This window comes from Hyla sarda, chromosome 5 (assembly GCF_029499605.1).
Source record: "Hyla sarda isolate aHylSar1 chromosome 5, aHylSar1.hap1, whole genome shotgun sequence".
In the NCBI taxonomy this organism is placed as follows: Eukaryota; Metazoa; Chordata; class Amphibia; order Anura; family Hylidae; genus Hyla; species Hyla sarda.
The window spans coordinates 120,647,018-120,674,458 of NC_079193.1; the positions used below are offsets into that span (position 1 = coordinate 120,647,018).

Consider the following 27,441-nt stretch of genomic DNA (forward strand, 5'->3'; position numbering starts at 1 on the left):
TCTGTTGTTGATTATTTCTGAGACATATTTGTAAGTATGTATACATAAATAATATTTAATATTGTAAAGTTATGAGAATTTTTATTGTAAATTTATATACATTAATTAACAAAATTATGACATTAAAATATATACTAGGAAATATTAATTAATAAATGAATATAAAGGGCAATGAAATTAATAATTATGGACTAATTAATGAGAAGAACTTATCCCCAAATTAAGACCAAAAAGATAAATATATATACCGTATTTATCGGCGTATAACACGCACTTTTTAGGCTAAAATTTTTTGCCTAAAGTCTATGTGCGTGTTATACACCGATACACCCCCAGGAAAGGCAGGAGGAGAGAGGCCGTCGCTGCCCGCTTCTCCCCCCCCCTGCCTTTCCTGGGGTCTAGAGCACTGCTGCCGGCCCTTCTCTCCCCCTGGCTATCGGCGCCGCTGCCCGTTCTGTCCCCCTGTCTATCGGTACCGGCGCCCCATTGCTGGCGCCGATAGCCAGGGGGAGAGAAGCGGCGCCGACAGCCAGGGGGAGAGAAAGGGCAGCAACGTGCATAGCAACGACGCAGGGGACGCGCGCCGGAGGCCTGCAGCAGCGCAGACCCGACCCAGGTAATTATGCCACCGGGGATGGGGGAGGCAACGGGGCAGCGGCACCGGCAATGGGTGCCGCTGCCCCTTCTCTCCCCCTGGCTGTCGGCGATAGCCAGGGGGAGAGAAGGGCCGGCAGCAGCTCTATAGACCCCAGGAAAGGCAGGGGGAGAGAAGCGGGCAGCGACTGCCTCTCTCCCCCTGCCTTTCCTGGGGGTGTATCGGGGTATACACGTGCACACACGCACCCTCATTTTACCATGGTTATTTGGGTAAACTTTTTTTACCCAAATATCCTTGGTAAAATGAGGGTGCGTGTTATAGGCCGGTGCGTGGTATACCCCGATAAATACGGTATATATAATAGTAGATTTAGTGATATAAAATGCACCAAGGTCGACATTTATAATTGTCTTTCGACTGTTTTTGTCTATAAAAGGCACAAAAAAGGCGCAAGCAGGGTTTATTTTTGCACCTTTTGGTTTACACTTTTCTGCTGATTTTGAGTTGCAATCCACAGATTTTGGCAATACACATGATATTGAAGGGTTTTATGAACTGCGCCTTTTTGTGAAAAGGCGCAAAGCCACTGAAAAGTATCTAAAACTACACCAGCTCAGACTTAGCTTAGCTTTTTGGTGTACGTGAAGAGAGAAAATGTGTACCTGCACAAAATGTATAAAATGCTCTGTAACCATTTAATAAATGTGGTGCTCCTACACATTACCAGCACACAAAAAAAGTGTAGAAAAATTCTCCACTTACACCTACAATGATAAATTCCGGCCCAAGTGTCAGAATTAGATCTGAGGAGGATTGTGAGGAGAAATCAGGAGCGCTACAGAATGACTGGCCGGCTGAGTGAGCAACGCGTCTGAGGGGAGTGGCGGGAACACCTCTGTACCTCTGCAGTAAAACAACTGCGTCACAGGAGACCAGGGAGCACGGGCTGGAAAGCGGAGGAAGATAACGGAGATGTGATACAGTAATAAATACTAATATAAGAAGTGGAAGGAAGTATATATAAGATAATAGTGAGAATAAAGAAAAAAATTGAAATTATATGTATTTTATAGAATAAAAATGAAGGACAAAGGAAAATAGAGGATGAGATATAATTTTATATTTATTAAAATGGGACAATAATTAGGGAAAAAAAATAAGGAAAAATACACATAATATATCATGAAATATGCAGCCACAAAAAACGTACTCATCCTACTGCGGCGCAGCAAAGAAAGAGGCGGAGTTACAGCGGCAGCACCTTATATTACCTGAGAGCGGTCCATGATGATTGGCTATTCACATATGGACAGCATGTGTGGTTACGCCTGAACATTCTATAAAGTTTTTTTTTTTCTCTGTATTATTGTTTTAATGCTTTGCTGCTGAAGCAAGTAAAGTGAGAATTATTGCATAATGTGAATGCCTCCTGTCTTGATATAACATCTGGGCCAAATGGAGAAGAAAAAGGAAAGTGAATAACTCCAGTTAGAGAAGACCTAACCTTTGAGTCATCGGATGTAATTTCAAATCTTTTGTGGTCTGTTGTTGGAATGATGGTGGTTGTTGTCAGTCAGTATAGGAGAACCTCCTAAACTCAGGTGACAGGCTGACATTATTACTGTTAAGAGATATTCCTACAATTTAAAATGATCCCCTATCCACACGATAGGAGTTAACTAGGAGGCGCAAGGCTCCATTTATTTTCTATGAAGTGCTGCTGCACCTTAAACAATGGAATGTTGGCTGTGTATATAGGCTGTGTTATGAACAGCAGTGGGATAATGTTGAATATGTGAAGGAAGCTGGGTCTGAGCGTGGCTGAGGGTGTGGTTAGGGCGTGCCACCTTTTTTGTCCCTCTTTGCTCTTAGCAAAAGTTGGGAGGTATGCCTAAGGAGAAGACCCATTCTGCCATCGGGACCTCTCCTGAAGCAGTAATTGCATGCACAGTAATGCATTAAATTATTTTACTACCAAAACTAGGAGGCGCCACCTGTATCTATCAGCTATTGCTAGGTGGCTGTCTACCAAAGGAAATAAACTCAGTTAATCTGCAGTTTTCGAATAGTCCACTAGATGTCAGTTTAACCTCCTTAGATGCATGAGCTGCCGTAAAGTTCCCATACCCTGCTGCACTGTATGTATGTAATACAAAATATTTTTGTTCAATATGTTAGTATTTTTTATAACTGATAAATTGCTATAGACTTTAAAAAAAAAAAAAAAAAACACCAAAATATCACAAATCACTAACTTTTCAACAAAGTTTTAAGCAGATCAGAGTGATCGGTGAGTGAGGCCCCCTCTTTGTTGAGATAGGTGCTGGTCCCATAGATAAGACTTGCATCTATTGGACATTTTTGGCATGTCTTATTAATATGCTTTAACTGTCCTTATGAGTTTACTCCTTTTACCTTTTTAGGCAGAGCTTAAGGTTTGAAAAATCACTTAGGTGTCTTTTTTGACTCCTTAGTCTTAAGTCAAATATAATTTTTTGGTCACCAAGATAAAGATCAACATTATTTATATATTTATCTATATCTATCTTTATATCTATAAAACTCAACGTGTGTGTGTATATGTATGTTCCACAAAAACGTCCAAACGGCTAAAGATATTAACATGAAACTTGGCACACGTTACTTATGTCAACAACAAGCACCACTTAGTATAAACACCATTCGAGTTTGGTTAAAACATTAACTTTTACTAATATCAGTAAAAAAGAATAATAAGGGGTACACACATAAGTTGGGGGCATGAGGAAAAGTGGTACAGGTGAGGCCCTATTCAATCTACTCATAATGTAAGGGGGTAGTACAATACAATCTTAAAATTGTGGTAGGTCTCTTTTACCTACGTGTTTCGCCCTCCCTGATGATGGGGGGCTCATCAGGGATAAGAGAACCACAAACACAAATGATACAAATGAGTGTACCTGATAGAACAGACACGATAACGTAATCAGTATTGTGATAAAAAGTGAGAGAAATGATATGTGACAGACTTGTGACCAAGACTGACACAGACTTCCTTTTTGAGACGTCTGCCTATTTCTCTCACTTTTTATCACAATACTGATTACATTATCGTGTCTGTTCTATCAGGTACACTCATTTGTATAATTTGTGTTTGTGGTTCTCTTATCCCTGATGAGCCCCCCATCATCAGGGAGGGCGAAATGCGTAGGTAAGAGACCTACCACAATATTAAGATTGTATTGTACTACCTTCTTACCCTTTTTTTCTATTTCCACACTTACATTAGGAGTAGATTGTATTAGGGACTTTAAGAATAGGGCCTCACCTGTACCCCTTTTTCCTAATGCCCCCAACTTGTGTGTACCCCTTATTATCATTTTTTACTGATATTAGTAAAAGTTACGTTTTAACCAAACTCGAATGGTGTTTATTGTAAGGGGTGCTTGAAATTTAATTCTCATCACCAAGGGTTCTATATCATTGTAAGGCTGTGGTACCTATTATCTATACCATAAGTTTGTTTTTATATGTCAACAACAAACATAGGATAGGTGATTTAACCCTTACTCACCCCCCATTTGCCAGGGGCGGGGTTCATGTTTAAAGTCCCATGCAACTCTATGGGAAATATATGTTACTGCATAACTTCCAATGGCTGGAGATATTTCGATACTTGGTCACATGTTACTTATATGTCCACTTTAAATATAGGATAGTTAATTTAACCCTTAACCACCCCGATTTGTGAGGGTTGGGGTTTTTGTTTAAAGTCCCATGCAAATCAATGGGAAATGTATGTTCTCACAACTCCCGTACGGCTGTAGATATTTCAATACCTGGTGCACATATTACGGGTCGAGTTAGGAGGATGGGATTTGAGGACGGGATAGGAGGTCAAGATAGGAGGACAAGATGTGAGGATGGCATATGAGGTCGAGATATGATGACTGGATAGGTCTGGATAGGAGGTCGGGATATGGGGTTGGGATATGACAACAATATATGAGGACGGGATGTGAAGTCAAAAGCTTCCTCCTTTGTTTATTTTCCTCCCCAACAGGGATTAGGAAGGAAAAACTGGGCAACGCCAGGTATTCAGCTAGTGTGTGTGTATGTATGTGTGTGTATATATATATATATATATATATATATATATGTATGTGTGTGTGTGTGTGTGTGTGTGTGTGTATCTATCTATCTATCTATCTATCATTCTATTCTATTCTATTCTAATCTAATCTAATCTAATCTTATCTACACACTCAAACAAAACCAAGTCTGTAGGTGCAGGCAAGCTCAGGGACCCCGGTCCTGGGTCCAAAATGCTCAGTAAAAAGGGAAGCAGCCGCAGCACACCGGAGTATCCAAGGTGACATTTTTTTTTTTATTCCAGCTAAAGCATAAGACAACGTATCTGTGGTCTCGCACCACCTTTCTCAAGTCACAGTGCAAGTGAATAGCAGTTGTTTAAATAAGCATGAGCATGTGGTACAGGCTTCAATTCAATTACAAGATAATTAATACAAATGTTTAAAATCTGAAAAACATATTACATTCCATTGTGAAAATGAAGCGAATCATAGCAGTGTTAAAGTGACAGTGTAATACATGGTTGAATAAAGTGACCCTTTTACTGTGTAAAAATATTAAAATCAACATATACACATAATTACAACAGCTGATATTAATGTTTAACTTACAGGGCGAGGAAGAACGACGGCGTCAGGGCTGGCCAGCCTGTGTTTGTAAACAAAGCCCACGTCATGTCGGGCTCGTGTAGTATCACTTCTGTGTATGTGGGCGGGTGAAAAAAATGACCAATGATGTGATGTATCCCTCAGTCACGTGGCTCGTCCGGCAAAATCTCGCGTGATTCACTCCGGACACGTGACCAGGGCCATCGTGTATAAGAGATCCTCCCATAGTGATGAAAAAGGCACCGGGCTCAGGGTGCCGTCACGTGTCAAGCGGGCTTGCGTCATCAAGACACGTGATCGGGACCGCCGGGTCCGGATGTAATGGAAATGGTGCTAATGTCTGCGCGCACGTGCAGAAGTGTAAGGTGAATAAAATGGGAAGTTTGAAGTAAGGGCTGTGTAAATAATAAGAAGAGTGAAAATAGTGTGAATGAAGGGAAGAATAAAGTATAGAAATAGTAATAGTAAGAGTGGATGATATAAAATAAGGAATATTAATGAAAAAAACCAAAAGTAAGAAAATAATTAAATATTAAAAAAAGATAGAGTAATGAATAAAATGGGGAAGGAAAATAAAAAATAAAATAAAAATTCTAATTAGAGCAAAAGCTCAAACGTGTATATTTTACACTTCAATGTAAGTATCCATAGAATGTTAGTTAAGGCATCCCATTCTCATGAATATCATATTGAGTATCCTATTAATATTAATAGGTGCAAAAGCCCAATACATTCAGACAAGAGGCATACAAGTGTCATCAAGTGTCCTGACCTTCGCAAGGAAAAATGACCTCACGTTGGGGACCGGAGGCGTACGCCACATCCAGAAGTCCCCAAGAGGTCCCTCTCAGGGGGCAACTGGCAGTGGAAAGATCCAAGGGTGTACAGGTCACCCGCCACTGTATTCAGGGGGGTGCGGACTGCCACTACTTGCATGTACACAGTCACTCGATGGGAGTTGCACCATAGTAGCATATATTAGGGTAAAACCATAATTATAGCCTTATTAGGAGAAATGTAATAAGGTATGCAAGTATTGCACACAAAAAATTATAAATGAGGCTAATGAATATAGATTAGGAAGTAAAATCTAAAGAGATTTAAAAAATGGAAAAAAAATTAGATAAGACTAGGAGGTAAGGAGAAAGTCCATTTATTAATATATAAACAAAAATGACAGTCAACAGAAAGAGGAGGAGGAAAGAGAGGGAGGGGAAAAAAAGGAGAGGGGGGGGGAAGGAGAAAAGGGGAGAGAGAAGGGAAAAAAGGGGGGAGGAAAGGGAAGGGGGAGAGAGTGGGGGGAGGGAGGGGGAAAGAAAGGGAAGAAGTGTGTGTGTGTGTGTGTGTGTGTGTGTGACTAAAAAGTGTTAAGGATGATATAACTTGAACCAGTAAAATATGGTAATGCTTTTGTTGCCCAAACATGGAGAGAAAAGGACAGTGATGATATAATATTGCATCTTAAGGCATTTTTCAGGCTGTTCAGTCCCGCCGTTGATATAATAAACTCCATGTGTGTATGTTCCAGCATCACGTTCAAACGGCTAACGATATTAACATGAAACTTGGCACATATGTTACTAATATTTCAACAACAAACATAGGATAGGTAATTTAACCCTTACTCACCCCCATTTGCCAGGGGTGGGGTTTTTGTTTAAAGTCCCATACAAGTCTATGGGAAATATGTTACTGCATAACTTCCAAACAGCTGGAGATATTTCGATAATACTTGGTCACATGTTACTTATATGTCCACTTAAAATATAGGATAGTTAATTTAACCCTTAACTACCCCCATTTGTGAGGGTTGGGGCTTTTGTTTAAAGTCCCATGCAAATCAATGGGAAATGTATGTTCCCACATAACTTCCGTACGGCTGGAGCTATTTCAATGCCTGGTACACATATTACAGTTCTGGATAGGAGGATGAAATAGGAGATCGGGATATGGGATTGGGATATGACAAAAATATATGACGGGCTATGAAGTCAAAAGCTTCCTCCTTTGTTTATTTTCCTCCCCAACAAGTATTAGGAAGGAAAAACCGGGCAATGCCGGTTACTCAGCTAGTTACATATAAAATAAAGACTGGGGGCTAACTTGGCAAAGGCTGCTTATATGCTTTTATTCTAGAATGGGAACTGACCAGAGCCTGCCGTTACACTAAGGCACATGTGGCCAAAAGGGTTTGATAAAGATTAACTTTATTACACATAAAATAAAGACTATAGGCTAAATAACCAGAGGCTGATTTTATACTAGCCTGGGAACCGACCTGCAATTTTTTGTTTGTTATTCTAATAAGAAGGTTATAAGAGCTTGTGGGGGAGTGTTCTGTGGAATAAAAGTTTTTAAAATGTGGTGTGGAATATTTTTTTTTTTTATTTACTTTACAGGCTAAAAAGTGGAAGCTATCTTATGGATAAGCCGGGGCTTAGCATTATCCCCAATTACAGCTAGCTCTAACCCCCAATTATTACCCTGGTACCCACCGCCACTCCTGGCTCTCCTGGGCCTAGGCGGTAACAGGCTGGCATTATTTAGGCTGGGGAGGGCTAGTAACAATGGTCCTCACTATGGATCGACCGATTATCGGTATGGCCGATATTATCAGCCGATAATCATGATTTTGTGCATTATCGGTATCGGCAATTACCTTGCCTATAAGCAGATAATGCCCCGCCCCCCGACCCGCCACACAGCACCGCGACCACCCCCCCCCCCCCCACCGCACCGCTCCCATTGCCTCCCCCATCCCCGCTTTTATAATTACCTATTCCCGGAGACCACGCTACTTCTTGCTCCTTATGCGTCCTGCGTTACGCTGTGCGCAATGACGAGTGACGTGACGTGCGCGACGTGACGTCACCGTCAGTGACTAAACAACAAAACCCCAAAAGGAGGTACTAGGGTCAATCTACTCACAACAATTTTAGGGGGACCCCCTAGGGGAACCCTTAAACTAAGTACCCCCCAATTTAAAATGTACCTTTTATTAGTCCGTTTAAAATGTAAACTGTAATATACATAATAGTGTGATTCTACAAGTTGATGTAATGACACCACCACTAACTTTAAAACCACAGTTGCCACCGGACTCCTTGACTCCTGTGCTTGTCTTTTATAAGCTCTTGAATACTACAGAGTGAGCATTTTGATAGCTCAATCTCCTACCTATTGGGAGCCGGTGGCTACTGCTTATTAAAATCACCAAAAATTAGCCAGCCCTTCCAACGTTTCACTGGCACCCCAGCTTCATCAGGAAAGTATGGTGGCTAACCGTCAGTGCGCACAGTGACAGTTCAGGAGGACGCCACCGGAGCCAGATGTGGAGTGGACCCCGGGAACAGGTAATTATAAAACCGGGGATGGGGGAGGCAATGGGGCCGGTGCGGGTGCGGTTCGGGGGTGGCTGTCGTCGTGGTGATAGGTCTCAGGACCCCCGGACAGACAGGGGGAGAGAAGCGGGTGGCGGTGGCCTATGGCACCGCAAAAGCCACTGCAGTGCATTGATTTAAAGCGCCCGCTTTAAATCAATGATCTGCAGCTGTGTCGAGGGGGGATAAATAACCGATAACTTATACCGGTATAAGTGATCGGCTATCTGCCCTAACCTCCACCGATTATCGGTATTGGCCCTAAAAAAAACGATATCGGTCGATCCCTAGTCCTCACCTACCCTGGTAATGTCAGGCTTTTGCTGCTTTGTTGTATCTGGCTGAGAATAACCAAATTTTTTTTATTTTTTTTTTGTGTTAGTGTTTGATTTTCCCATTAAGTGTGTGATTCACCCATTGTTGTTCTCAGCCAGATACCAACCAAGCAGTAGCAGCCTGACATTACCAGGATGGGCGAAGACCCAGCCCAGCCTAAATAAAGCCAGTCTGTCACTGCCTAGGCCCAGGAGCGCCATTTTTGATGCTCTGGGTCTGTTGTTACCTGCTCATCCCTGTGGCAGTGGGTACCGGGGTAATAATTGGGGGTAAGCGCTAGCTGTGATTGGAGCGAACGCTAAGCCCTGGCTTAGTAATAGACTCCATCTATAAGACAGCTTCTACTACTAAGCCTGTAAAGTAATTAAAAAAAAAATCAGCACATTTTAAAAACTTTTATTCCAAAAAACACTCCCCCACAAGCCCTGCTTAACCATTTAATTAATAGTAAACAAAAAAATGCAGGTTAACGACAGTCAACCGAATCCACGTTGTATCCACAGGATACACTCATCTGAAATGAGAAGAAAAAAATAACACAAAAATTTGTACATTTATGGCAACCACTCCAAGTTTATGCGTACCCACAAAAGTTGAGCAAAAATTTTCATAGGTGCATGTGTGACTTTTTATGCGACTTTTGTAAGCAAACTGCTCTCTTTGTGCAATTTTCACTTAAGAACTTTTGAGTGTTGAAGTTTGTATCTTTGTTTGGGTTTTCAATAATAACTCCTTTAGGCTGTGATTTAAAGTGTACCGGTCATAGTGCAAAAAAAAAAAAAATATATATATGTTACGCAGTACCTAATCCTAATCATGTACCTATCATTTTTGTGTCTAGGACCTATATATCCAAAGCAAATGGCATTTATATGCTGCTCACAAGCTTTTTGTTCTTGCCTTGTGGAGGGGGCGTGTACATCTCTCTTCCTCACTGGATGACTCATCTGCTCTGAGTCTGGGAGCAGCCTGGCAGTCTACAAATCACTGCACAGTAATGTTTATCCATACATTTTCTATATGTTCCTAGGAAAGCTGGATGCTAATTAACATAGCTGTCACCACGTGTGTCATTCAGCTTTCACAGACTTCTTATTGTCTGATCAGCTTCTTTTGTAATTTAGGAGTCAGAGAAAGCTTTGGCTGTTCAAGCATGCTGGGAGTTGTAGTTTTGTATTGCAACAGCTGGAGCTTCAGTGTTTGTAAAGCACTGTGTTAGAGCAGTGTTGCATTTAAATGTTACAAAACTACAACTCCCAGCATGCCCACACATCCTTTGTCTGTAGTTTTGCAAGAGCTGGAGGCACACAGCTGGAGAATACATAGCTCTTAAACAGAGTTTTAAAAAGATTGTACCACCAGCTGTTGCAAAACTACAACACCCTTCATGGAAGCTGTAGTTTAGAAACAGCTGAAGGCTGTAGTAGTTTTGCAATGGGAAATCTCCTATACTGGATGCCAACACACTGGGGAAGTTTTCCCAGGACTGTAGCATAGCAAATGTGGTGCAAATATTTAAAAAGGGCTCAAAAGGTGACCCCAGGAATTACAGACCTGTTAGTTTAAGCTCTGTTGTATGTAAATTATTTGAGGGTTTTCTAAGAGATGCTATTTTGGATTATCTTGATAAAAATAAATGTATGACTCCATATCAGCATGGCTTTATGAGGGATCAGTCCTGTCAAACTAACCTGATCAACTTTTATGAGGAGGTGAACTCCAGACTGGACCAAGGGGAATCGCTGGTTGTCGTATATCTGGGTTTTTTCAATGCATTTGATACGGTTCCACATAAATGGTTGGTGCATAAAATGACAGGGATTGGGCTGGGGGAGAATGTGGGTAAGTAACTGGCTCAGTGATAGGAAACAGAGGGTTGTTATTAATGGTGCTTATTCTGATTAGGTGACTGTTACTAGTGGGGTACCACAGGGGTCAGTGTTGGGTCCTATTCTATTTAATATATTCATTAATGACCTTTTAGAGGAGTTGAATAGTAAAGTAGCAATCTCTGCATATGATATTAAACTCTGTAAAGTGGTAAACACTATAGAGGACAGTGCACTGTTACAAATGGATCTGGATAGGTTGGAGGTTTGGGCTGGGAAGTGGCAGATGAGATTCAACACTGAAAAATGTAAAGTAATGCACATGGGGAGGAAAAATCCGGGCTGAGATTATGTATTAAATGGGAGAACACTTGGGACTTCTGACATGGAAAAGGACTTGGGGGCTTAGTTAACAGTAAATTTAGCTGTAGTGACCAGTGTCGGGCAGCTGCTGCAAAGGCAAATAAAATCATGGGGTGCATCAATAGGGGCATAGATGCCCACGACAAGGAAATAATTCTACCGCTGTACAAATCACTAGTCAGACCCCACACAGAATACTGTGTACAGTACTGGGCACCAGTGTACAAGAAAGATATAGTGGAGCTGGAGAGGGTTCAAAGACTGGCAATCAGGGGAATGGGAGGACTAAAGTAACAAGAAAGATTATCAGAATTAGGGAACGACCGATATTGATTTTTTTTAGGGCCGATACCGATGATCTGTGGAGGTTCATGCCGATAGCCGGTAATTTATACCGATATTCCGGTATAAATTATTGGCTATTTCTCTACCCCCCCCCCCCCCCCCCCCTGAAGCCACTGCAGATCATTGATTTAAAGAGGGCGCTTTAAATCAATGAACTGTAGCGGCTTTTGCGGTGCCAGAGACCGCAGCCACCACTTGGGGGCACATGACAGCCCACCCCTGTCATGTGCCCATATAATGCCCCCCTGACTTATAATACCCCCAGTCCTGTGCCCCTCACATATATTGCCCCCTGTCCAGTGCACCTCACATATAATGCCCCATGTCCTGCCCCCTCAGGGGGCATTATATGTGAGGGTACAGGACAGGGGGTATTATAAGTCAGGGGGGCATTATATGGGCACATGACATGGGGGGGGGCTGTCATGTGCCCCCACATATAATTCCCCCCCCCTGTCCTGTGTTCCTCACATATAATACCCCCCTGATATGTGCCCCTCACTTATAATTTGCCCCCCTCACTTATAATTTGCCCGTCCATCCATACAGTGCCCGAGCAGTGCTCACCTTTCTCACGCTGCTACGTTCTTGTACTGTGAGTGAGAGCTGCAGGGACGTGATCTCCGGGCGCCGGCGCAATGATGTGATGTCATCACGCCGGCCTGCCGTGGATCAGGGGCGTCGCTAGGTCTACAAAAGATCCGGGGCACTGGCCATGGCTGAGGGCGGAGCCACAAAAGGAGGGATCATAGGTGGCGGAGTCACTCGGCAGGGTCACTCAGTTTACAATATACACTATATACAGTGTACAGTATATGTCTGTGTACTTCCTTGCTTCTGTGCTCCAATCACTGCTCCTCTGGTCCGCAGCCTATGGGCCATAGCAGTAGGTACCCGGACCAGAGGAGCAGTGGTTGGAGCTCCAAAGGTAGCGTGCAGCTGCTGCATAATCACCGTCCTGTCCAGGGCCAGAGTGGGACCTAAAATAGGCCTGTGCATATTAGACTATGCAGCCCTTTTTTTGTGGGGGACCCAGCAGCTGGACTCCCACCAAAATAAAATGGGCTGCATGGTGAAATCTCCTTGGTTCAAGTGGCTTTTCAGCTGTTGCAAAGGAACAACTCCCATCATCCATGGAAAGCTTCAGGCATGATGGGAGTTGTAGTTTTGTCACAGCTTGAGAACCACTTATTGGGGTATAGTTTCACTGCAGGACTTTAAAGTGACTACAGCTTAGATGAGAAACAGGCAGACTATACAATGGTTTGACTCACAGGAGACGTCTTCTCTGCTGTCTTTTCTTTTTTTCTTCATCTGGTCCAGACGCCAGGTCTTCTTCCATCTTCTCTGCAGAGTTGACGCTTGCACATCAATGGTTCCTCATTTTGTCAGCAGATCCTCATTGTCTGTATGAAGACAATAATAATTGTAATCCTGCCAGATACTATGGGGGAGATTAATCAAAACCTGTCCAGAGGAAAAGTTGCTGAGTTGCCCATAGCAACCAATCAGATGGCTTCTTTCATTTTTGAAAAGGCCTCTGCAAAATGAAAGCGATCTGATTGGTTGCTATGGGCAACTCAGCAACTTTTCCTCTGGACAGGTTTTGATAAATCTCTCTATGCCCTTAAATATAACCCTGCCAGACATCATGCCATACATTGTTTCATCTGTTTGGCAGAATCCCACCCTTGTAGTGACCTCCCCCGGACCCCTAAGTCCCTCCCCCCCACCAGACTCATCTTTGTCCTCGTCTTTCAGACCTCTAAGGGCTTGCCCACACTGCGGACATTCAGTCGGCAGAATTCTGCCTGCAGCAGGCGCCACCTAAGTCCTCAGTGATAGGACCACGCTGACAGCAATGCAGTGTGGCAGAATACTACCCAAAGAATAAACATGTTCATTCTTTGGGAAGAAGTCCATTACGCCAGCATAATTCTACTGTGGCAATTCCACAGTATACACAGAGCAACAGAATCCCATTTTAAACAATAGGACTCTGCTGCTAGTGGATTTCCACAGTGAAATTATGCCAGACGAATGTCCGCAGTGTGGATGAGCGCTTAGTCCCCCCAGACCTCTTAGTTCTCCTCCAGATCTCCCTTTTCCCCTTGTTCGGAACCCTTAGTCCAGTGGTGTCCAAACTGTGGCCCTCCAGATGTTGCAAAACTAAAATTCCCAGCATGCCCGTTCCATTGGCTGTCTGGGCATGCTGGGAGTTGTAGTTTTGCAACATCTGGAGGGCCACAGTTTTGTACACCACTGCCTTAGTCACTCTCAGACCCTCTGTTATCCTCCTCCAGCCACTAAGTCCCCCCCCAGATCCCCTTGTCTCCTTCTCCACCACACACACACACACACACACACACACACCTCTTTGATGCTTTATTATCTTATAAACCTCACACCCCCCGACCCCTCTGTGATTTTCCACACTACAATTACAGCCCCCTCCCTCATTCCATACTGCTCTCTCTCCCCTCCATCCTCCTTTTCACCCACCTTCTCACCTTGTGGGGAGGACAGCTGAAGCAGCTCTGTGGCGGCGGGATGTCCTCCTCCTCCAGCCAGGGTACGGACCACAACGTTAGGTGTGTGCCTGCGTCGTGTGCTGCGTCCCTGCCTGTTAACTCACCGCTGTTGTAATAAAGAAAACTGTGTCCCTGTAGCAGAATGTGACTCTCCTCCACAGGGACACAGTTTTCTTTATAACACCGGCCCGGAGCGAGGTCCCCTTCAGTGCCGACGGGGAGGAGAGCGGCGAGGTCCGCATATGCTTTATTAAAAGGAAGGGCAGATGAACGGCCCCTGTGCCACTACCGCCTCCTGACATTCGGGGCTCCTTTGCTGACATATGGGGCTCAGGCCCCGGATAACTTGACCTAGTGACTCCCCTGCCGTGGATGGCGTCCCTGCGGCTCTCACTCCCACTGCAAGAATGAAACAGTGTGAGGGAGTGGAGGAGCGGGACAGCTGACAGCTCGTGCTCCACCATGCTGTCAGCTGTCAGGCAATTGCTCCGCACGGCAAAACAATGCGTGCGCACGAATCGCGGGACTTCGGTCCCGGCCTGAAGTTCAGGGCCGGGACTGAAGTCCCGCGATTCGTGCGCACGCATTGTTTTGCGCATTATCGGCAGGTTAGAAGCCGATACCGATAACGGGAAAAAACGTGAATATCGGCCGACAATATCGGCTGTGCCGATAATCGGTCGATCCCTAATCAGAATTAGGATTATTTGGTTCAGAAAAAAGAAGGCTTAGTGGCAACATATCTATGCATAAATATATCAGGGGGCAGTACAGAGATCCCGTCTATGATCTATTTATACCCAGGACTGTATTCGTAACAAGGGGGGCCTCGACGTCTTGAGGAAAGAAGGTTTCTACACCAGCACAGACAGGGTTCTTTACTGTAAGAACAGTGAGACTGTGGAATTCTCTGCCAGAGGAGGTGGTCATGGGGAGTTCAAAAAGGGTCTGGATGCATTTTTGGAGAGTAATAACACTGCTGGTTGTGGATACTAGATTTATAGGGACAGAACATTGATCCAGGGATTTATTTTGACGGCCATATTTGGAGTCTGGAAGGAATTCTTACCTCTAGTTTTTTTTTTTTTTTGCCTTCCTCTGGATCAACTCCGTAGGGACTCATTAGGGTTATAGGTTGAACTTGATGGACTCTTGTCTTTTTTCAACCTTATGAACTAGGGGTGTGAATCGCCAATAATTTGGCGATTCGAATCGCGATACCAGGGTGGTGATTCGATATATTGCGATACTGTCATGTTGGCGATATATCACGATATTCCCTATTAAAAGCTTGGGAAAACTTATTCTAGCTGAGAAAGAACAAGATCCCGCGAGAGTTGTCCTGTGAGTGCGTACGTTCTCCTTCCTGTTTGTTCTGAGTCTGTAGTCTCGCGGTAGCAGCCTGCGAGTGGGACAGAGCTGATAACGGGTACACTGCCAACTAGTGGTCAGGAGTTTAAGTGTTATAAAAAAAATAAGACAGACAAATAGGACTGTGACTCAGTGAGTGAAATACAGTAAATGTTAATTATAATAATTTATTTAAAAAATCGATTCTCAGAATTTTACAATCGATTCAGTATCGCGGAACAAAAAATCGCGATAATCGCGCAAATCGATTTTTTCTTACATTCCTATTATGAACTATGTTGCCATGTTACTTCACAGCTGGTATCCATTGTGCTGCAAAATACATAGTAGTCTCTCTACATAAAGACAGATGACCCCCTAGTGGCAGCTATTTTCATTTTTGTTTTGTTTTTTGTAAAATTGACTTTTTTTAATTTTTATAAATGTATATTTAACCCCTTAAGGACCATGGATGTACGCGTACATCTAAGCATCCTGGTAGTTAAGGACCAAGTACGCGTACGTCCTTGGGAATTTCGGTCCCTGCCGGATGGGGACCGGACCGGACCAGGGTGACTGCTGATATCGATCAGCAGGCACCCCGCACAAATGCCCAGGGGGGGGGTCATCAGACCCCCCCATGTCGGCGATCGGCGCAAATTGCAAGTGAATTCACACTTGCGATTTGCGCGATTCCTGGTCATTACAGGTCTTTGGTGACCCGGAATGTAAGGGGGATCGCGGTTGTCAGACACCCACGATCCCCCTGAAGGGATAGGAGTGAGGTGGCAGGGGTGTCACCCCCTCCTATCCCTGCTATTGGTGGTCTAGATGCGACCACCAATAGCATATCAGGGGCGGGGGGGGGCTAACTTTAGTTTTCCCCGTTCTGCCCACCCACAATAGGCTGGGCAGGACGGGGAAAAGAAGGGGACCGGCGCCGGAGTCCACTTACCCTGCGGGCGACGATCGGTGTCGGAGATCGGTGTGCGGCGATGACTTACAGCAGGCTCCCTGGATCCAATGGAAGCTGGTAAGTTGCCTAGCAACATCTGGAGGGCTACAGTCCGAGACCACTATACAGTGGTCTCTATACTGTAGCACTCCAGATGTTGCAGAACTACATGTTGCATGCTGGGATTTGTAGTTTTGAAACAGCTGGAGGGCTACAGTTTGAGACCACTATACGATTGTCTCTGAACTATAGCCCTCCAGATCTTGCAAAACTACAACTTCTAGCATACCCACACAACTGTTTGCTATCTGGGCATTCTGGGATTTGTAGTTTTGCAACACCTGGAGGGCCACAGTTTGCAGTGGTCTCTATACTGTAGCTCTCCAGATGATGCAAAACTGCAAATCCCAGCATGCTGGGAGTTGTAGTTGCGATCCCTCCAGCTGTTGCATAACTTCATCTCCTAGCATGCCCTTCGGCGATCAGTACATGCTGGGAGTTGTAGTTTTGCAACAGCTGATGGCACACTGGATGGAAAATATTGAGTTAGATAACAGTACCTAACTGAAGGTTTTCCAACCAGTGTGCCTCCAGCTGTTGAAAAAGTACAACTCCCAGCCTGCACGGTCTGTCAGTACATGCTGGGAGTTGTAGTTTTGAAACAGCTGGAGGTTTACACAGGCAGGTTTACAGTAAGTTTTCTGCTTCAGGTATGAGCTGCGGCAAATTTTTCGCCGCAGGGAACTCTCTGTATACCTACGCCAGTGCGAATGTACCTTAAAAACACTACACTACCACAAAATAAAGGGTAAAACGCTACATATACACCCCCTTACACGGTCTCTCCCCCCCCAATAAAGATTAAAAACGTCTTGTATAGCAGTGTTTCCAAAACAGAGCCTCCAGCTGTTGCAAAACAACTCCCAGCATTTCTGGACAGCCACTGACTGTCCAGGCATGCTGGGAGTTTAGCAACAGCTGGAGGCACCCTGTTAAGGGTATTCTACGCCAGTGATTCCCAATGTCCACCCCTATGCAAATCCCTAATTCAGGCCTCAAATGCGCATGGCGCTCTCTCACTTCAGAGCCTTGTCGTATTTCAAGGAAACAGTTTGGGGCCCACATATGGGGTATTTCCGTACTTGGGAGAAATTACACTACAAATTTTGGGGGGCTTTTTCTCCTTTTACCCCTTATGAAAAGGAAAAGTTGGGTTCTACACCAGCCTGTTAGTGTATAAAAAAAAAAAAATTCAATTACACTAACATGCTGGTGTTGCCCTTTACTTTTTATTTTCACAAGAGGTAAAAGGAAAAAAAGACCCCCAAAATTTGTAACTCAATTTCTCCGGAGTACAGAAATACCCCATATGTGGGCGTAAAATGATCTGCGGACGCATAACAAGGCTCAGGCGTGAGAGTACACTATGTACATTTGAGGCCTAAATTGGTGATTTGCACAGGGGTGGCTAATTTTACAGCGGTTCTGACATAAAAACAAAAAAATAAATACCGACGCGACCCCTTTTTGGAAACTACACCCCTCACTGAATGTAACAAGGGGTATAGTGAGCCTTAACAGGTGTTTGACAAATTTTCGTTAAAGTTCGATGGGAAAATGAAAAAAAATAATTTTTTTCACTAAAATGCTGGTGTTACCCTACATTTTTCATTTTCACAAGGGAAAATAGGAAAAAGCCCTCCAAAATTTGTAACCCCATTTCTTCTGAGTAAGAACATACCCCATATGTGGATGTAAAGTGCTCTGCGGGCGAACTACAATGATCAGAAGTGAAGGAGCGCCATTGGGATTTTGAAGAGAAAATGTGTCCGGAATTGAAGGCCACATGTGTTTACAAAGCCCCCATAGTGCCAGAACAATAGACCCCCCCCCCCAACATGTGACCCCATTTTGAAAAGTACACCCCTCACGTAATGTAATAAGGGGTACAGTGAGCATTTACACCCCATAGGTTTTTGGAACAGTGGTCCGTGAAAATGAAAAAAATTATTTTTCATTTGCTCAGCCCACTGTTCCAAAGATCTGTCAAATGCCAGTGGGGTGTAAATGCTCACTGCTCCCCTTATTAAATTCTGTGAGGGGTGTAGTTTCTATAATGGGGTCACATGTGGGCAGGTCCACTGTTCTGGCACCACGGGGGACTTCTATTCCAAACAAATTCACTCTTCAAAAGCTCAATGGCACTCCTCCTCTTCTGAGCATTGTAGTTCGACCGCAGGGAACTAGACGTCCACACATGGGGTATTTCCATACTCAGAAGAAATGGGGTTACAAATTTTGGGGGTAATTTTCTCCTATTACCCCTTGTAAAAATGTTAAATTTAGGGAAAAAACCTGCATTTTAGTGAGAATTTTTTTTTTCATTTACACATCCAACTTTATCAAAAAATGTCTGTGAGGGGTTAAAGCGTACCTGTCATAGTGCAAAAAAAAGAAAAAAAGTGATGTTACTCAGGACCCAATTCTGATCATGTGCAAATAATTTTTATGCGTCTCGGACTTATATATCCAGAGATATAAGCATTTATCTGCTGGTGAGTTACTTTTTCATTGTGCAGGCTGGAGGGGGGCGTATCGGTCTGTCTCCCTCACAGGAGCTAGCCTGTGCAGTCAGTCAATCAGTACTCTCTACTCTGTAACCCTTTCCTCTCTGGTTTTATGCTGTGTCATGTGTCAGAGGAAGATACTTGGAGCTTGCCTGCAGTAATCAGAAGACATTATGGTGAATTCATAACAGGATAAAATGTATAAATATAAGAATAGATTTTTATAAAATGAGTGCAAGGATTTTTTAGATAAAAGTACAGCATTTTTATGAATACATGTTCTATCTGTTTTATCTTCTCCTAGTAAAGCTGGATGCTAATCAGCATAGCTGTCACTATGTGTGTCATTCATCTTTCACAGACTCCTGAATGACTGATCAACTTCTTTGTCATTCAGGAGTCCGAGAAAGCTTTGACTATTTCAGCATGCTGGGAGTTGTAGTTTAGTAACAACTGAAGCTACCATGTTTGTATATAACTGTGTTAGAGCAGTGTTGCCTCCAGCTGTTTTAAAACTACAGCTCCCAGCATGTCCACACATCCTTTATCTGTAGTTTTGCATACGCTATAAAATCTCCTATACTGGATACCGGTATGCTTTACGGCCGGTAAAAGACAGGTGACCCCTAGTGGTGGCTATTTTGAGCTTGAATTTCAGGTGAAAATTAAAAAAATTTTTTAACAGGTGTGAAATGTCATATTATAATGAGTCTTGCAATATATGAAAAGTTTTTAACAATGACAGTGCCTCTTTAAGGCTCACTGTACCACTTGTTACGTTCCTTGAGGGGTGTAGTTTCCAAAATAGTATGCCATGTGGGTATTTTTGCGCTTCTGACACCATAGGGGCTTCCTAAATGCGACATGCCCCCCAAAAACCATTTCAGCAAAATTTGCTTTCCAAAAGCCAAATGTGAATCCTTTTCTGAGCATTGTAGTTCACCCTCAGAGCAATTTACGTCCTAACATGGGGTATTTCCATACTCAGAAGAGATGGGGTTACAAATTTTGGGGGGCATTTTCTCCCATTACCCTTTATAAAAATGGTGAATTTTGGAAAAAAAATTCACTTTTTTTCATTTACACATCCGACTTTAACGAAAAGTCGTCAAACACCTGTGGGGTATTAAGGCTTACTGGACCCCTTGTTACGTGCCTTGAGGGGTGTAGTTTCCAAAATGATATGCCATGTGGGGGGTTTTCTGCTGTTCTGGCACCATAGTGGCTTCCTAAATGTGGCATGCCCCCCAAAAACCATTTCAGAAAAACTCGCTCTCCAAAATCCCACTGTCACTCCTTCCCTTCTGAGCCCTCTACTGCGCCCGCCGAACACTTGACATACACATATGAGAAATTGGGTTACAAATTTTGAGAGGATTTTTCTACTTTTACCCCTTGTAAAAATTCAAAAACTGGGTCTACAAGAACATGTGAGTGGAAAAAATGAAGATTTTGAATTCTCTCCTTCACTTTGCTGCTATTCCTGTGAAACACCTAAAGGTTTAACACACTTACTGAATGTCATTTTGAATACTTTGAGGGGTGCAGTTTTTATAAAGGGGTAATTTGTGGGGTATTTCTAATAAGAAAGCCCTTCAAATCCACTACAAACCTTAAAGGAGATATCCAGTGGTGACTCAGTGGTGAACAACTTATCCCCTATCCTAAGGATAGGGGATAAGTTGCAGATCGCGGGGGTCCGACCGCTGGGGCCCCCCGCGATCTCCTGTACGGGGTCCCGACAGCCCGTGGGAAGGGGCCGATGCGGCGGCCGACACATCCCCTCAATACAACTCTATGGCAGAGCCGAAGCGCTGCCTTCGGCAATCTTCGGCTCTGCCATTGAGATGTATTGAGGGGGTGTGTCGGCCGCCGCTTCGTGCGGGGGTCGACACCCGCTATCTGGCCGGAGAGCCAGGAACCCGTACAGAGAGATCGCAGGGGGCCCCAGCGGTTGGACCCCCCACGATCTCAAACTTATCCCCTATCCTTAGGATAGGGGATAAGTTTTTCACCACTGGACTACCTCTTTAACTGGTCCATGAAAAATTCTGGTTTTGAAAATTTTGTGAAAAATTGGAAAATTGCTGCTATATTTTGAAGCCCTCTGATGTCTTCCAAAAGTAAAAACATGTCAACTTTATGATGCAGACATAAAGTAGACATTATTGTATTTGAGAATCAATATATAATTTATTTCGAATGTCTATTTTCCTTACAAGCAGAGAGCTTCAAATTTAGAAACATGCAAAATTTTCTATTTTTTTCATCAAATTTTGGAAGTATCCACAAAATGTTACCACTAACATAAAGTAGAATATGTCACGAAAAAACAATTTAGGAATCAGAATGAAAGGTAAAAGCATCCCAGAGTTATTAATGCTTAAAGTAAGAGTGGTCAGATGGGAAAAAAACGCTCTGGTCCTTCAGTAAAAAATGGCCTGGTCCTTAGGGGGTTAAAAAAGTCATCTTGCTTGACCAAAACATCAGCTAGGAAGCATAGGAACTGAGAAGTGGTCTGTGGTCACCACCTGCAAAACCACTCCTTTATTGGGGTTTCTTGCTAAATGACTATAATTTCCACCTGTTGTCTGTTCCATTTGCACAACAGCATGTGAAATTGATTGTCAGTGTTGCTTCCTGAGGCTAGAATTCCACTGGGGATTTTCACGCAAAAACACCGTAAAAAAAACGCCCACTTTGCCGCACAGCGTTTTTTCAGCGAAAAAATGCTGTGTCCAGATGTTAGCTGCAAGTCAATAGTAAACTGCAAAATGCCAGATCCACTTGGCGTTTTTCAGTTTGGCGTTTTTTTTAATCCTTTGTGCGTTTTTCAGCTATTTTGGGCTCAGAGGCTGGTTTCCAAATCCTAGTTTGGAGTTTTTATCAGGAAAATCTTGGCATTTTCCTCCCATAGAAGTCTATGGGAGTGAAAAAAACGCGAGGAAAAATGCCATGTGGTTTTAAAAACGTATTCTTTTTTGGACTTAAGTGATCTAAGAAAGTGGATTTATAAATAGGGATCAATTTATGTGTGCGGGCAGGGCACTAAAAATGTAGTGTGTGTGTGTGTTTTTCACTTATTTTCCATTTTTTTTTTTTTTTTTAGGTAGTACTACTACTCCCAGCATGGAACACACTGTTCCATGATGGGAGTCGCAGTACATGTATTAATTGACAGATTGCCGCTTGCGATCCTCCTGTATAATGTATAGATGCTGGTGGCCGCTCTTCTGTGGTCCCCTGCACTGACGTATTTATACATCTATTCACATTTCCTGCAGAGAACTGTGATTGGCCAAATGGTTCCAGCCAATCACAACTCTCTGTGGGAAATATGAATAGGTGTATATATGTGTCAGTGCAGGGGACCACAGAAGAGCGGCTGCCCACATCTATACTCGCTGCGATCTATCTATTAATGCAGGTACTAGCTCCCAGCATGGAGTAGAGTGTGTTTCATTTTGGGAGCAGTAGTACTTGCAGTAAGGGACAGATCACAACAAGTGTCACTCCTGACACCCGTTACGATCGTCCTGAGACAGACGGGAGAATATATGTTGTATATCTACTGCCCGGCAAGAACTTACAGTGAGCCTGCAATGTGTACACATTGCTGGCTCACTTCCTCGCTGAGCTGTGTGCTATGCGCAAGCCCGGCAAGGAAAGAGTTAACTTGCACTGCTGGACAGTGTAGGTTAACCCTTTGGGCGGTATACAATACAGTGACCCTCCGACCTATGATGGCCCCGACATACGATAATCTCAACATACGATGGCATCTCAGAGGCCATCGCATGTTGAAGGCAGCATCCACATACGATGCTTTTGTATGTTGGGGCCATCGCATAAAAGGCTATCCAACAGCGCAGACTGCTTCAGCTGCCGCCGGATAGCCGTTTTAGGTGCCCCGTGTGGTCCGGTGATGATCATTCACCTGTCCCCGGCGCTCCGGACCGTTCTCTTCAGGATCCCCCGCATCGCCTTCGCTCTCCTTCATCGTCATCACGTCGCCGCAACGATCCCAGGCAGCAGAGACAGTCCGGAGTGGCGGGGACACCCCGGGGTCGCGGCGATAGCGATGGAGGGCGACATCTATGGCAGCGGTGACAGTCCGGAGCAGCGGGGACCGGTGAGTAGAACTTCCTATACTTTTCATTGCACGATGGTTTCAACGAACGATGGTTCATATGGAACAAATTACCATTGTATGTTGAGGGACCACTGTATATACAGCTATCTATAGATAGCTGTATAAAGTGTATACCGAAGATGAAGAAGTCCCCTTACCTTCCACCAGTCCCGGCTGGATCAGTGTAGCTCCACCCCCTAGCGATGACATCATTAGTAGGCAGAGCTTCAGACGTGTGCCCGGCTGGTAAGTCTGAGGCTCTGTTCACATCTGTGTATGCAGAGGATTACGGCGGATGAACTGGATTTTTTTTCCTTTTAATAAAATGTTTAACAAGGGCTGTGGGGGGACCGTTTTATTTTTTTATTTCAATAAAATTTTTCCAATGTGTTGTTTTTTTTATTTTTTATTGAATTTTCAGGCTTAGTAGTGGAAGCAGTCTTATTGACGGAATCCATTACTAAGCCAGGGCTTAGCGTTAGCCCCCAAAACAGCTAGTGCCAACCTCCAATTATTACCCTGGTACCCATCCCCACAGGGGTGCCGGGAAGAGCCGATACAAACAGGCCCGGAGCATCAAAAATGGCGCTCCTGGGCCTAGGTGGTAACAGGCATTATTTAGGCTGGGGAGGACCAGTAACAATGGTCCTCGCCCACCCTGGTAACATCAGGCTGTTGCTGCTTGGTTTGTATCTGGCTGTGACTAAAAATACGGGTAACCCTATGTTGTTTTTTTTATATAAATAAATTAATTAAAAAAAGACGCATAGGGTTCCCCATATTTTTATTCACAGCCAGATACCAACCAAACCGCAACAGCCGGACATTACCAGGGTGGGCGAGGACCATTGTTACTGGCCCTCCCCAGCCTAAATAACACCAGCCTGTTTCCACCTAGTCCCAGGAGTATCATTTTTGATGCTGTTGGTATCGGCTCTTCCCTGCACCTCTGTGGCAGTGGGTACGGGGGTAATAATTGGGGTTTAGCGCTAGCTGTTTTTGGTGAGAACGCTAAGCCCAGGCTTAGTAATGGATTCTGTCAATAAGACTGCTTCCACTACTAAGCCTGAAAATAGTTGTGTTTTTTTTTTTTTTTAAACACGACACATTGGAAACATTATTTTATTGAAAAAAAAACACTCCCCCACAGCCCTCGTTAACCATTTTATAAAAAAAAAAAAAAAAAAAAAAAAAAAATTGAATCCGCCGTAATCCATTGAATCTGACGTAATCCTGTGGTTTTTTTTTTTTTTTTTTTTTTTTTTTTTTTTTCTCGTTTCAGATCCGTGTATGCAAAGATTGGTTAGGACGTTTTTGGTGCTCTCTGGCTGGGGAGAGCGCCCATAATGCAATGTCTTCCCAAACAGGAAGCCTCCAATTGGGGCAATACTACAACTCCCAGCATGCCCAGACAGCCTTTGGCTGTCTGGTCATGCTGGGAGTTGCAGTTTAGCAACAGCTGGAGTCTCCCTGTTTGGGAGAACACTGTAAACAGAGCCTTACACCCTTACCAGTGTAGCTCCCATCTGTAGCTCCGTTCCCTAATGACCTCATCACTAGGGGGCGGGGCTACATGGGCCCGGTGGGGACAGGGTGCGAGGGAGGTAAGCGGATCTAGTCTTCTTTATACACTATATACAGCTATCTATAGATAGCTGTAAATACTGTATACCGCCCAAAGCGGCTATAGGAGCAGGGAGTCCTGTCAGTATAGTGACAGGATTCCCGGCTCCTGTATAGTATACACGGGCACACTATGCACCCCTTTATACTATACGGCCGGGGGAGGTGAGTAGTGATGCTATAAATCACTCCTCATCTCCTTACACTCTGTGGAGCGGGTGCTCAGCATCCGACCCACAGAGTGGTACCTGAAGACAGTGAAAAACCTGCCGCCGGGACAAAACTGGCTATTTCCACGCACTAAGAAAAAAAACAGAAATACTGTCAAAATGCAGGGAAAATCAGTGGCAGTTTTCCTGACAATTTTTGCTGGTGGGAAAAAACCTCAGTGGAATCCTAGCCTCAGTGGACCGTGTAATTTCACAGAAGTGTGATTGACTTGAAGTTACATTTTGTTGTTTAATCCCTTAAGGACTCGGGGTTTTTCCATTTTTGCACTTTGGTTTTTTCCTCCTTACCTTCTAAAAATCATAATCCTTTGAATTTTGAACCAAAAATTCCATATTATGGCTTTTTTTGCGCCAATTCTACTTTGCAGTGACATTAGTCATTTTGCAAAAAAAATCCACTGCAAAACAAAAAAAAAAATCATTGTGCGACAAAATTGAAGAAAAAATTCAATTTTTTTAACTTTTGGGGCTTCAGTTTCTGCGCAGTGCATTTTTCTTTTATTCTGTAGGTCCATACGATTAAAATGATACCCTACTTATATAGGTTTGATTTTGTCTTCTTCAGGAAACAATCATAACTACTTAGTATGCACGAAAGTGAATTCATTTAAAATTGTCATCTTTTAAAGTTTTTATTTTTCCGCATACGGGCAGGTATGAGGTCTCATTTTTTGCGCTGCGCCATAATCTAAAGTTTTTAGGGGTACCATTTTTGTATTGATCTGACTTTTTGATCGCTTTTTATTCATTTTTTTTTCATGATATAAAAAGTGACCAAAAATATGCAATTTTGGACTTTGGAATTTTTTGGGCGCATATGCCATTGACCGTGCGGTTTAAGGGTACGTTCAGATGTGCGTATTTACAGCATATTTTACGCTGCAGATCCGACGCTGAAGAACCTCTGTATGGTGCCTTTACATGTGCCTGCTCAGAGCAGCAATACGCCGCTACGTGCAGACACACTGAAGCGATGTGCGAGTTGCCGTGCCGCCAGAGCTGCCGCGATGTGCGAGTGCTCACACATTGCAGTGTGTCTGCTCGTAGAGGCGTATTGCCTCTCGGGGCTATAACACTGCACACACTGATCTTCTACACAGATCGCTGCCATACATTAACATGGCAATGATCAGTGTTATCAATGGTCGATTTCTGAAGCTGATCGGATGTTTTGGGGTCTCGTGCTGCATATGAGCCTAGTTAAAAAAAAAAAAAAAAGCGTCAGGCAATACTGGAGTGGGGACGTCCTCTACCAGACCCCACTCTACAGTATGGCCATGACACAGAAGTTTTGAGTCCATGCGGAAATGCCTGCATTACAATTGTAATTCAGCATGTCCCCCCCCCCCCCCCCAAGGTGATCCTGCCTATGACCGCCTGTACTAAAGTACAAAATCAGGCCGGTCATAAATCACTTTGGGGCCAAATTTTTGGAGGCCTACGTCCCACAAAGGGGAGGTCTCTATTGATAAGTCTCTCATTAGTCTTAAGGGGAGACTCATTCTCCGCCAATATATCCCATCTAAGCAGACGAGGTATGGCATGAAGATGTATAAACTCTGTGAGAGTACCTCATGGTACACTTACAGGTTTAGAGTGTACGAGGGTTGAGATTCCCATATTGAACCCCCAGAATGTCCCCCCATTCTGAGTGTCAGCGGGAAGATAGTGTGGGACCGTTTGCACCCACTACTAGATAAGGGTTACTACCTTTTTAGGTGGATAACTTTTATACTAGTATCCCTCTTTTCAAATCCCTCGCCGCCAGATCTACGTCCGCTTGTGGGACTGTGCAGAAAAATCAAAGAGGCCTTCCGAGCTATCCCCTCCAAGCGTCAATCCCCAGGGGTGAGAGCCGTACCTTTACCAGTGAAAACTTGTTGCTTGTTAGGTATAAGGACAAGAGGGATGTCCTTATGCTGACCACAATTCATGGTAACGGCATGACCTTTGTTAGTTTGCGAGATACCATGGCACCGGTCCTCAAGCCTGATTGTATCGTTTACTACAATCAGTATAAGGGGGGAGTTGATCTCTCTGATCAAGTCCTCAAGCCATTTAACGCCATGCGCAAAACCTGGGCATGATATGAAATAGTTGAGATCTACATGGTCCAGGTTGCCATGTACAATGCATATGTACTATACCGGAGTGCTGGCAACACTGGGAGACTTTTACAGTTCCAGGAGGTTCTCATAAAGGCCCTGATCTTTGGCGATCAGTGGGGAGCAGCCACGAGCACTTTCGGAACATCCTTTCAAAATGTGTCCCGTCCCCCCCCCTATACACCTTCCCCAGGGGGTGTACTTTCTGTAATAGTCACGTGTGGGTGTCTCTCTTTTTTTTATTTAATGTACATAACTGTCAGTTACTGATATGTCAGTTAGAAACGTAGGCCTCAAATGCGCAGTGCTCTCTCCTCCCCTAAGCACTGTGCGCATTTGCAGGTAACAATTTAAGGACGGCCACACAAAAAAAAATTCCCAGAATTATGAAGCAGAGTATAGGGTTTGTTGCAGGCAC

At 43.8% G+C, this 27,441-nt stretch overlaps 1 protein-coding gene across 7 annotated transcripts in view; it reads left to right on the top strand.

The window, feature by feature from the left end:
* Positions 1-27,441, top strand: part of SLC12A7 (solute carrier family 12 member 7) — an 870,696-nt gene that overhangs the window by 269,835 nt on the left and 573,420 nt on the right. Inside the window, exon 1 of one of the 7 annotated variants that reach the window (XM_056520188.1) lies at positions 26,745-26,766. The exons of the other annotated variants lie outside the window; for them this stretch is intronic. The gene's annotated coding sequence lies outside the window, so the exon portion shown is untranslated. Of the gene's footprint in view, positions 1-26,744; positions 26,767-27,441 lie in introns of those variants that run through there. 7 annotated transcript variants of the gene reach the window in all.